Source organism: Heloderma suspectum, chromosome 1, assembly GCF_057233095.1.
Source record: "Heloderma suspectum isolate Gila_16-S chromosome 1, 16-S_ref, whole genome shotgun sequence".
NCBI classification, from domain to species: domain Eukaryota; kingdom Metazoa; phylum Chordata; class Lepidosauria; order Squamata; family Helodermatidae; genus Heloderma; species Heloderma suspectum.
Window position 1 is genome coordinate 438,274,530 of NC_139458.1, and position 12,789 is coordinate 438,287,318.

A 12,789-nucleotide genomic window follows, 5' to 3' on the forward strand; every position below is an offset into this window, starting at 1 on the left:
TTAGCCTCTGTCTCCTCTGTCTCCTCTGTCTCTTCAACCACTGCAACTCCCCTGGCCAACTCCTGTTTGCTCCCCCTGTTCGCTCGTTCTCTGGGAGCTTGCTTGCTTCTGTAGTCCCTGGACCACAGAACCCGGGCCTCTCTAGTCTTAGTCTGATACTGTACCCACGACTTCAAACTGGCACCCAGAAGCTTGGCCAGGCAGAGATCAGCTCCTCTTGGCCTGGTGGAAGAATCTGGCTCTCATGGTGCCAAAAAGGAAAGTCGTGGGGCAGGGGCAGCAGTTTGTCATGTTCTGGTCTGTCCACTGCTGCCAGGTGCCCACCCACCCCGCATTTCTCAATGGGATATTGAAGGAGCTTCTGGGGGAATCTCCCCAAGGGAGGCTGGTGGCTTCAGTTTCGGTGGGGCAGAGATTCCATTTTGGGTTTTAGTCACAAATACCCAGAAGTCTAAAGGAGCTATCCAAGGCGCTGAACCCTATCCCCAAAATGGGTCCAGACTCCCCTCAATCTCCCCTTTCTCAAATAGGAGGGCTACCCAGTGGCCAAGAGAGCAGCAATGTCATGTGTGCTACTTTTAGACCAGCCAGGTCTGGGGGAGGAGGTGGGGTGGGGGAGATGACGCCAGCTGGTTCAGACACAGCATGCAAAGTGTTGGAAGGAGGAGAAGAGAGATATGCTGCATTAGAGCAATGCAACAATGGAACCCATTCCCTAGGGAGGCGGTGGGCTATCCCACACTGGAGGCCTTCAAGACAAGGCTGGACAGCCATCTGTCAGGGATGCTTTGACTTGGATTCCTGCATTGAGCAGGGGGTTGGACGTGATGGCCTCATAGGCCTCTTGCAACCCTACTATTCTATGATTCTATGACCAGCTGGAGCAGCTTGCTCTGCTCTGCTCTGCTGAGGTGGGAGGCGGGAAACAGACTAGCAGAGATGAAAACAGGGCTAGCAGGGATGCAAATGGTGGCGGCCGTAGCTGCCGCCGTTTGCGTCCCTGTAGTCAGCCGTGATAGGCTACGTAAAGACTTATGTAGCCTATCACATCTGGCTTAAAAAAAAAAAGGCGCATACGCAAATGGTGGCTACGCTATTTGCGTTCCCCTTATTTTCGCCGTCTTAGTCTATGTAAATATTTACGTAGACTAAGACAGCCAAAACTAAGGAACGCAAATGGTGGTGGCCGTAGCCGCCGCCATTTGCGTATGCGTTTGGGTTTTTTTGTTTTTGTTTTTTAAGCCAGACATGATAGGCTACGTAAGTCTTTACGTAGCCTATCACGTCTTGTAAAAAAAAAAAAAAACCTGACAAGACTGCAAATGGCGGCAGCGGCAGCCGGTTGGAAGACCAGCTGCCACAGCTGTCGAAGCCACCCAGAAGATCCACCGCCGAAGCTGCCTGGAAGATCCACCCCAGGTAAGTCTCGTCCCGGGGGGAATCTGCAAGGGGGCGGGGGGGTGGCAGGCCGTTCCGCCACAGATTTTGGGGGATCCTGAGATCCGTGGCGGAATTCTCTAACATCCCTACTCAAAATGTTATTTTTGTTTGCATTGCTTTTGTTAGGAATCGGTGCTGAGATCTTTGAGTTTGCCCTGAGCGGGTAATAACATCAAGTCCTCCATCTGTTCCTCAGAGAGGCTAAAACATAACACTGTAGACGAAACAAGAAAAAAGACAGCTGAAGTTATTGCTGTGTTGGGGCTTTAAGAACACTGCCAAATATCTCAAGAAGGCCAATAAAGTTATGTGCAAGCAGCTTAAAGAGATGCTCTCGACTGTCCAGCCATGTGATAACCCGTTGTTTGGACACTGTGTTATTTAGTTAAGCCCTTTCTGCTGATGGTTGCATAAATTCCCCTACTGGGGGACAGCAGTTCATGCAATGAGTTTGGCTGAAACTCAGGTCTCACAACTCCAGTATGCTGAATGGCCTTTGATGAATGTTAAGCCAATTGGGTCCCAATGGTGGATCAAGCTACCTAAAAGAATGCATATTTCTTTAAAAAAAGAAAGAAAAGTCTCTACCACTTCATAAATGGTAAGCTGTATAATAGGTTGGCTTTGTAATGTATGTGTGTTTGAAGAGAACAGCTCCAAGCAAAATGTGTGACCTTCTATTATTGCAGCTTTGTTGAAGTGGAAGATCTGGATTTTCCCTCTATCTCCCATCCCCATTGTGCAGTCAGTCATTGACCCTTTCAATTTATTAAACCTTGGGGTATTTTTTAAAAAACATCACAGGTTTAGGGGGTGTGGTGTGTAGAATAATTTTATCTCTGTCCTCAGGAAAAGCCATAGAGCTGACTTGTCTGGTCAAAATTTGCCTCCAGCCGCTAAGCAAATCACACAAAAACCAAATATTTTTGTTGGTTTTTTTCTGTTCTGAAGTGCATAGAATAGTAGGGTTGGAAGGGGCCTACAAGGCCATCGAGTCCAACCCCTGCTCAATGCAGGGATCCAAGTCAGAGCATCCCTGACAGATGGCTGTCCAGCCTCGTCTTGAACGCCTCCAGTGTGGGAGAGGAGAGCCCACCACCTCCCTAGGTCATTGGTTCCATTGTTGTATTGCTCTACAGTCAGGACGTTTTTCCTGATGGTCAGCTGGAATCGGGCTTCCTGTAACTTGATCCCATTCTTCTGTGTCCTGCACTCTGGCATGATCGAGAAGAGATCCTGGCCTTCCTCTCTGTGACAACCTTTCAAATACTTAAACAGTGCTAGCATATCTCCCCTCAGTCTTCTCTTCTCAAGGCTAAACATGCCCAGTTCTTCCAGTCTCTCTTCATAGGGCTTTGTTTCCAGTCCCCTGATCATCTTCGTTGCCCTCCTCTGAACCCTCTCCAGCTTGTCTGCATCCTCCTTAAAGTTCAGTGCCGAGAACTGGGCACAGTACTCCAGATGAGGCCTAAGCAGTGCTGAGTAGAGGGGAACTAGTATTTACTGGGATTTGGAAGCTATGCTTCTATGAATGCAGCCCAAAATGGCATTGGCCTTTTTTGCGACCACATCATGTTGCTGGCTCATACTCAGCTTGTGATCAACAACAATTCCAAGATCCTTCTCGCTTGTAGCTAGGGATGGCGGAGAATTTCTCCACGAATCTCCGGGAGGTTGAATGCCAATGCATTCGGCCCCCCGAAATTGGTGGTGAAATTCTCCGCCGGCCCCCTGCCCCCCCCCGGGATGGGACTTACCTCGTGCGAATGTCCCTCTCGGCGGCGGGTCCTGGCAGCGTTTCGGGGGCGTTTTGGCGGTGGCGGCGGCAGCGGCCGGTCTTCTGACCGGCTGCTTCTGCCGCCATTGCAAAATAAAAAAGTAAAGTAAAAAAACACACACACACACCCATGATAGGCTACGTAACGATTTACGTAGCCTATCACGGCTAGATTTCCAAAGTTAGCCGTGATAGGCTACGTAAATCATCACGTAGCCTATCACGGGTGACTTTGAAAAAAAGAAAGTGCGTACGCAAATGGCGGCGCCCATGGGGCGCCGCCATTTGCGTTCCTTAGTTTGGCACGTCTAGTCTACGTAAAGATTTACGTAGAATACAGTGAAAATAAGGGCAACGCAAATAGCGTTCCCTTATTTTCACCGTAGTCTATGTAAATCTTTATGTAGACTAGACGTGCCAAACTAAGGAATGCAAATGGTGGCGCCCCATGGGTGCCGCCATTTGTGTATGCGCTTTTTTTTTTTTTCAAAGTCACTCGTGATAGGCTACGTGACGATTTACATAGCCTATCATGGCTGACTTTGGAAATCTAGGCATGATAGGCTATGTAAACCGTTACGTCGCCTATCACGGGGGGGTGTGGGGTTTTTTTTACTTTCCTTTTTTTTTCGCAGCCAGGTAGACGGGGAGCTCCTCCCCGGCCTGAATTTTGGCGGCGAGGGATGGGGAGCCTCCCCCCTGGCCTGAATTTCGGCCGGGCGAGGCGGGGCGCCTCCCCCCCGTCGCCTGAACTTCGGGGGGAGAACCGAGGCACCTCCCCCCCACCGCGGAGCAAGCTGCGGGACCAGGTAAGTCCCTTTCGTTGTTGATCCACGTATCCCCCATCGTGTAACTGCGCATTTGGTTTCTTTTTCCTAGGTGCAGAACTTGGCATTTATCTCTGTTAAATGTCATTCTGTTGTTTTCTGCCCAGCGCTCCAGTCTATTAATATCACTCTGAATTTTGTTTCTGCCTTCCAGGGTATTAGCTATCCTGCCCAATTCTGTGTCATCTGCAAATCTGATCAGCATTCCCTGCACCTCCTCCTCCAAGTCATTAGTAAAAATGTTGAAGAGCACTGGGCCCAGGACTGAGCCCTGCGGTACCCCACTCGTTACCTCTCCCCAGTTTGAGAAGGTCCCATTGAGAAGCACTCTTTGAGTCCGATTCTGTAGCCAACTGTGGATCCACTGGATCATTGTTCCATCTAGCCCACTTTGAGCTAGTTTGCTCATCAGGAGATCATGGGGCACTTCGTGGAAAGCTTTGCTGAAGTCGAGGTATATTATGTCGACAGTATTCCCACAGTCCACACAGGAGTTTACTTTATCAAAAAATGAGATCAGATTCATCTGGCAGGATTTGTTCTTGACAAATCCATGTTGGCTTCGAGTAATCACTGCATTGGTTTCAAGGTGCTTCCAGATGGATTGCTTTATCATCTGCTCCAGAATTTTCCCTGGGACTGATGTCAGACTGACTGGTCTTAGTTCTCAGGTTCCTCCTTTTTACACTTTTTGAAGATAGGGACCACATTAGCCCTCGTCCAGTCATCTGGCCCCTCCCCCGTCCTCCATGATTTGTCAAAGAGAATAGACAGAGGTTCTGAGAGTTCTTCTGCCAGTTCCTTAATTACCCTAGGATGCAGTTCATCTGGCCCTGGAGATCTGAACTTATTCAAAGTAATGAGGTGTTCCTTGACCAGATACCTATCGATCTCAAGCTGCAATCCTGCCCCTTCAGCCTGTACTTCGCCGTTGCCAGGGGGTTCATAGACTAGGGATGGCAGAGAATTCCACCATGGATCTCGGTGAGGCTGAATGCCAGTGCATTCGGCCACCCGAAATCTGTGGCGGAATGGCCTGCCACCCCCCCCCACCATCCCGCGGATCCCCCCCGGGATGAGACTTACCTGGGGCGGATCTTACGGGTGGCGGCGGCAGCTGGTCTTCCGACCGGCTGCCGCTGCCGCCATTTGCAGTCTTGTCAGGTTTTTTTTGTTTTTTTACAAGACGTGATAGGCTACGTAAAGACTTGCGTAGCCTATCACGTCTGGCTTTTAAAAAAAAACGCTTACGCAAATGGCGGTGGCTACAGCCGCCGCCATTTGCATTCCTTATTTTTGGCTGTCTTAGTCTACGTAAATATTTACGTAGACTAAGACGGTGAAAATAAGGAACGCAAATGGCGGCGGCCGTAGCCGCCGCCATTTGTGTACGCGCGTTTTGTTTTTTTAAGCCAGACGTGATAGGCTACGTAAGTCTTTATGTAGCCTATCATGGCTGACTACAGGGACGCAAACGGCAGTGGCTACGGCCTCTGCCATTTGTGTCCCTGCTAGCCAGCGGCTGGATGTCCGGCTGCTGGCTGAGCCGGCCGGCGGCTCCGCGGAATGCCCGCGGAGCGGAGCCGGCTGGCGAGGATTCCGGGGGGAGGGACGGAGCGCCTCCCCCCCCAGTGGAACCCGGCAGAGCCAGGTAAGGGGAGTTTCGTACATCCCTATCATCGACCCTCTTTTGGGAGAAGACTGAGCCAAAGTAGGAATTGAGTACCTCTGCCTTTTCTTTGTCATCTGTTATCATTTTCCCATCCTTATTTAATAGCTGAACCACCATTTCTTTCCTCTGCCTTTTACTATGCACGTAGCTGAAGAAAGCCTCCTTGTTGCTTTTAGAATCCCTCGCTAACCTCAGCTCGTTCTCAGCTGTAGCCTTCCTGACGCCATCCCTGCAATTCTGTGCTACCTGCCCGTACTCTCCCTTGGTTGCTTGGCTTCCTTCCACTTCCTATATGTGTCCTTTTTTTTTTTCAGGGCATCTCTAAGCTTTTGGTGAAGCCACGTTGGCTTCTTCTGTTGTCTTCCGCCTTTTCTTCTTGTTGGAATGGTTTGTAATTGTGCCTTGAGAATTTCCTTTTTTAAAAGCTCCCACCTATCTTGGACTCCTTTTCTCGCTAGCATCGCTTGCCATGGGACCTTACTGATCATTGTTCTGAGCGTATTAAAATCAGCTTTCCTAAAATCCAGGGTACGCGGTTGACTACACTCAGCTTTTGCTTCCCTTAGAACCAAGAACTCAAGTGCAACATGGTCGCTTTCCCCCAGAGTTCCTGTGACTGCTACTTGATCCACTGAGTCATCTCCATTGGTTAGGATCAAGTCAAGGAGAGCCGATCCTCCAGTTCCTTCCTCCGCTTTCTGCGGGAGGAAGCGATCCGCCACACACAAGTCAGCTGCACTTGAATTGCAGCTCGCCCAGTGCTGTGCAAAAGCCCCTCACTCCCAGTGCTCCAGGGAACTGGGTACTCCCTGAGCTTCTGCCCAGGACACCGCCCAGGAGAGCTCCCCCAGCCTTAGAAACAAGAGAGCTGTCCAGCCCTTGGAGCCTCTCTGACCAAACTCAGAGAAAATCTCCAACCCGGCGAAATGAGCGTTTAACAGAATCCCCTTTATATACATTCTGTAAGCTGTCCTCTTAGTCAAGGGTGCAGCTGCTCCGGGCTGGAGTCCCAATCCAGCCCTCCAGAGTTCCCAATCCAGCTCTCTGGGGTCCTCCAGAAGGTCACACCCCTTCCCCTGGTCCCACCCCTTTCCCCCAACCACCAATGGTTTGGTGTTTTCCTGGGTTTTATGCCAGTTTTTCCTCATTCTGAACAGTTGAAATACCTCTCCTGAGGCTGAGTGACTGGCAGGAAGAGCCTTAAACTGACGCCCCTGCGTGTATTTTGTGTCTTGCTTCCCCCACCTTTCACTTTGGACCTGCCCACCACTGGGATGTGGCCCCCAGGACTGTCTCTGAGATGGAATTTTGCCCCGGGATAAAAGACATTCTGCCCCCCTACCTTAGCCCACATGTCTGTAGTTAGAGCTGGTGGTGGGCCTGGGGCAGGGCTTGTACCAGTCACATGGGCTTACACAGAGAGTATATGCTTAAGGCTGGGGCCACTTTCCATCAAGACTCCCCACCCCTGGGGGACTGCATCCCTGCCATCCCCAACAAAACAGACCAGTGGTTTGCTGCCAAAATTCAGTGGCAGAATGCTACAGAAACTCAAAAGGGCCATATTTAGCTTGAAAACAAGCTAAGGGGGGGGGGGAATGAACACACACACACACACAGCCACCTTCTTACAGTAACATAAGCACTGAAGCCCTGCACCCTGAGAAATTTCTCTGAAATTCTCAACATCCCTGTGAAACAGGAAGAAAAATTACCTCTTTCTCAGGGAAATGAAGATATTGCAAAAGGGCAGGTGGGGTTTTGGCACAGCCTGAATTGAGATCAAAGAGCTTTGAAGTACAATTGGGCAGTCAAAGTCAGAGTGACTTTAAACGTGGAGGAGAATGAATAATACAGTCTCAGCTGTACCAATAAAGTAAGGGCCAGGTAGACTTCTCTGGGGAGGAAATCCCACAACTGGGGGGGCTACTTTTGAACAGGCCCACTCATGAGTAGTCGGCCATTGAGGCTTAGAACGCGAGGGCATTTGGAGCAGGGCCTCTGGTGATGTTCTCAGGGCATGGGCAGAAACACATGCCTGTGGAATATATTTTGAGTGCTAGTTGAAGAAAACCTCCTTATTTTCCCAGGCTTTTGAAATTCTGTTTTTCTCCTGTAAGCTGTGGTTTTCTGACTTTCCTGCTCTGTTGTTTTTAGTTGATTGCTTTGATTGGATGGATTCTTGTGTTGTTTGCATTTCTTGTAGATTGTTAGCCACCCTGGAAACAATGATATTGAAGGGTGGGGTAGGATTTCTTTTTATTTATGTTTTTACAATAATAAAAGAAATAGAGGTTGGCCTGTGGGGCTTTCACGCAGCTCTCTGTGAGCTGGGAATCGGGTCTAGGACCCAGATACATGTGAGATGAAATTTTGAGGCATCAGTCAAAAGCCCACCACAGAGCAGAGGCACTCCGACTGCTCAGACTGAGGCACTGTTGGGGTGGTGTGGAAGGCAAGCCTGTTAAATGCCTCCTGTGCAGTGCCAAGTCCTGGTCTGAAGAATTCCTGGCTTTCCAGTCAGGGACTGAGCCAGGCTGATCCCTCCAACTCAGACTCCCCCGGACAACAAATAATACCTTGTTCTTGGAAAGAGACCTCCAGGTTGGCCTTCGAATTGTGTGACCCAAGTAAACAGCCAAGAAAGGAGACTGCCAGTCCTGGTGATCTCATCTGTTTTTGCCGGGGAGGAAAAAGTAAGAGCAAAGGTGTTTGACCACAAGAAGATGGACCAGGGAGTGATTCTGCCTGGGCTCTGGAAAGGAAAGGAAGTGAAGAGACCAGCCCTGGTCTACCTTCAGAGGCGACACAACGGGCCGATGGGAGGAAGAGGGGTATCATCAGAGTGACATGAGATTTACAGGATGTGCTGCTGAATGCCTCGCAAGGATGCACAAGATGGATGCTTGGGCTCAACTTTCAGATCATGCACAGTCATGGATCATGTCCAGACCGTGTTCATGCACAGCTACAGTACTGTAGCTGATGGCAGTAGCTGAGTGTCTTGTCTCCACCTGCCCACCTCCAGCCCCCTGCAAAAAGGTTAGGGTCCAGCTTTTGAAACAGATGGATCTCTGCGTTGATAGAAATTCTGTTAGAACCACAGTTCCTTATTGCATTTAGCTGTTTATTTAAAACCTATACCTGCCTCTCTGAGTAGGCATGCTGCCTACCAAATCCAAGGGATACCTGATCTGATTGGCCAGTGAGACCCTTGAGGGGAAGCCCACCAAACCTTCAGAGCCTCCACCCCTGGTTGCGAAGCGAGAGTTGTGGAGGGCCATCAAGTGTTGGGACCCCTTGTCTGCAGAGCTCTTCCTTCCTGAGCAACCTGGCCAGAGAGCCAAGGGGCTGATATCCATTTTCATTCTATGCTTTGGGTAAAAACCTTCCCCTGGGGAAGTGGACCCTATATAGTGATCCCCAGAGGAAGAAACCTCGTTTGTTTGTTTGTTTATTTATTACATTTATATCCCACCTTTTTTCCTCCTTAAGGAACCCAAGGTGGCGTACATAGTCCTCCTTCTCCATTTTATCCTCACAACGACAACCCTGCAAGGTGGGTTGTGCTGAGAGTCTGTGACTGGCCCAAAGTCACCCAGTGAGCTTCCATGGCTGAGTGGGGACTAGAACCGGGATCTCCCGACTCCCAGTCCAGCACTCTTGCCACTACACCACATTGGCTAGATGGAGCTCTGCCCGATTGCAGTCTCCGTGTAGTCTCCACGTTCAGTCTCCCCAGGCCAGTCTCTGGCAACATGCCGGCCAGCCAGCGTGACCAGAGGAGCCTGTGTATTTATTTATTTGTGATACTTCTATATCACTTAATTTAATACAATCCCTAAGCCTGTCTGTTCCAGCTCACCCTAATCCCACTTACCTTTACTTATCCTTCCTACCCTTCTCCCTCGAACCTCTCTTTTCTCTGTGTTTGCTATTTTGAACCCTCAGAATAGTCAGGGCAGGGGATAGGGCCATCAGTGGCCACTAGTCATGATGACTATACATTACCCCCAGTATCGGAGACAATATGCCTCTGTACGCCAGTTGATGGGGAACACGAGCAGGATGGTGCTGTTGCACTCATGTCCTGTGTCGGGTTCTCCGCCGAAGCTCTCTGGGTTGTTGTTGTTCAGTCGTTCAGTTGTATCTGACTCTTCGTGACCCAATGGACCACAGCACGCCAGGCCTTCCTGTCTTGCGCTCTCTCCCGGAGCGTGCTCAAGTCCATATTCATTGCATTGGTGATGCTATCTAGCCATCTCATCCTCTGCCGTCCCCTTCTCCTTTTGCCTTCAATCTTTCCCAGCATCAGGGTCTTTTCCAGGGAGTTTTCTCTTTGCATTAGGTGGCCAACATATTTGAGCTTCACTTTCAGTATCTGTCCTTCCAATGAGCAGTCAGGGTTGATTTCCTTTAGGATTGACTGATTGGACCTCCTTGCAGTCCAGGGGACTTGTAAGAGTCTTCTCCAGCACCACAGTTTGAAGGCATCAATTCTTCGGCGCTGAGCCTTCCTTATAGTCCAGCTCTCACAGCCATACGTTACTACTGGGAAAACCATAGCTTTGATTAGACGGACCTTTGTCGGCAAGGTGATGTCTCTGCTTCTTACTATGCTGTCTAGGTTTGCCATAGCTTTCCTCCCAAGGAGCAAGCGTCTTTTAATTTCATGGCTACAGTCACCGTCTGCCGTGATCTTGGAGCCCAAGAAAATAAAATCTGTCACTGCTTCCATTCACAAAAATTAAAACCAAACAGCACGCAAGAAAACAATATAAAATATATAGAACATTAAAACCACAATATAACTATACAACCGCAATAAAACCTAGCAGCAGTGCAGGAATTTAAAATACAGATTTAAAACAGCAAAGCTAGAAGTCTAGAAAGCTAAAATGCTAAAATGCCTGGGAAAATAAAAATGTCTTCACCTGGCGCTGAAAGGAATACAATGTAGGTGCCAGGCGAACCTCACTAGGGAGCTTATTCCACAGCCGGGGTGCCACAGCAGAAAAGGCCCTCCTCCTAGGAGCCACCTGCCTCACTTCCTTTGGCAGGGGCTCATGGAGAAGGGCCGCTGACGATGATCTTAAGGTCCGGGCAGACACATATGGGAGGAGGCGATCTTTCAGATAACCTGGCCCCATGCTGTTTAGGGCTTTGAATGTTAATACCAGCACTTTGAATTGGGCCCGGAAATAAGGATGTACGAAAGTTCCGCCATGGATCTCGGGGAGGCCGAATGCCAGCGCATTCGGCCCCCCGAAATCGGTGGCGTAACGGCCCCCTGCCCCCCCCCCGGGACGGGGCTTACCTTAGGCGGATCTTCCTGGCGGCGGCGGCTGCAGCGGCTGGTCTTCCGACCGGCTGCCGCCACCACCATTTCCAGGTTAAAAACACACACACAAAAAAACCCGTGATAGGCTACGTAAATGTTTACATAGCCTATCATGGCTGATATAAAACAAAAACAAAAAAACGCGCGTACGCAAATGGCGGCGCCCATGGGCGCCGCCATTTGCGTTCCTTATTTTGGCACATCTTAGTCTATGTAAACATTTACGTAGGCTAAGACGGCGAAAATAAGGGGAACGCAAATAGCGTAGTGTCTACGCTATTTGCGTTCCCCTTATTTTTGCCATCTTAGTCTACGTAAATGTTTACATAGACTAAGATGTGCCAAAATAAGGAACGCAAATGGCGGCGCCCATGGGCGCCGCCATTTGCATATGCGCTTTTTTTTTTTTTTTAATCAGCTGTGATTGGCTACGTGAAATTTATGTAGCCTATCACGGCTGACTGCAGGGATGCAAACAGCGGTGGCTACGGCTGCTGCCATTTGTGTCCCTGCTAGCCAGCGGCCAGATGTCCGGCTGCTGGCGGAGCCAGCCGGCGGCTCCGCAGAATCCCTATGGAGCGGAGCCGGCCGGCCAGGATTCCGGGGGGGAGGAACGGAGCACTTCCCCCCTGGCCAGGATTCCAGGGGGAGGGACGGAAGGCCTCCCCCCCAGCATCAGCATAATCTGCGGAAAGGTAAGTACCTTTCGTACATCCCTACCCGGAAATAGACTGGCAGCCAGTGCAGCTGAAAAAGTTCTGGCGTAATATGAGCTCGCTGGCCAGTCCCTGTTAACAATCTTGCTGCCCTATTTTGGACCAGCTGAAGTTTCCGGACCATTTTCAAAGGCAGCCCCAGCCCCCAGGTCAAGGTTGAGTCAAACCCTTCTGGGCTTCCCCCTTTGGGGCAGCTGGATGGCCAGTGTGAGAACAGGATGCTGGAGCAGAGGGGCCTTTGGTCTGATCAAGCTGGGCTCCGCTTATGCTAAAAGCCCCCCTTTCTAAACCCAAGCTGCAGCCAGCTCAATTTACTCAAATCCCAATGAAGCAGAAGGCATCCTAATCCAAGCAATCCCCTCCCTGAAGAACGGCCTTTCCTCTGTCTGCTGAGTATTCCCAGACATGGGAATGTCTGCATGAAGTTCTTAATCTTTATCTCCTCCTTTCCTCCGCTATCTGGCTTAGTCACACCCCTGCCACCAAGAGGTTTTCTACAGGAGGCTGTCAATCCAGTATATTGATTTTCGGTTTCATCGCAGAATTGAGTTCCAAGCACTACACAAGGAGTGTTTCCTTTCCTGCTCCTCCACTACATAACCTCTAGATGGCACAGTGGTATAGCAAAATAGTGCAATCATACAACTGGAACAAGTGTTTTCTTTCACTTTCACAAATAATGCCAATTTTCCCTGCTCTAAAAACTCGCCAAAAGTGCTCTTTAAAAACAGCAGTGAAACTGGGGGGTCATGACGTTCTCTGAAGAACTCGTAAATATCCATGAATCAGGAATGATGAAAGCACAATAAATGCCTAGTGTGGAAAAGCACCAAGTCACTATACTTTGACTTACCCCTTTTGTGCACTGGCCCTCTCTTAGCCCCTGCAGTTCCCCACCATATGTTGTTAGGGATGTTGGAGAATTCTGCCACAGATTCCAGGGAGGCCAATTTCCAGTACATTTGGCCCCCTAGAATCCATGGCGGAACAAAGCAACCCCCCCTGCCACCCCCTGA

At 49.9% G+C, this 12,789-nt stretch overlaps 1 protein-coding gene across 4 annotated transcripts in view; it reads left to right on the forward strand.

Moving 5' to 3' along the window:
* Nucleotides 1-12,789, forward strand: part of SCARA5 (scavenger receptor class A member 5) — a 148,334-nt gene that overhangs the window by 64,084 nt on the left and 71,461 nt on the right. The window lies entirely within an intron of this gene.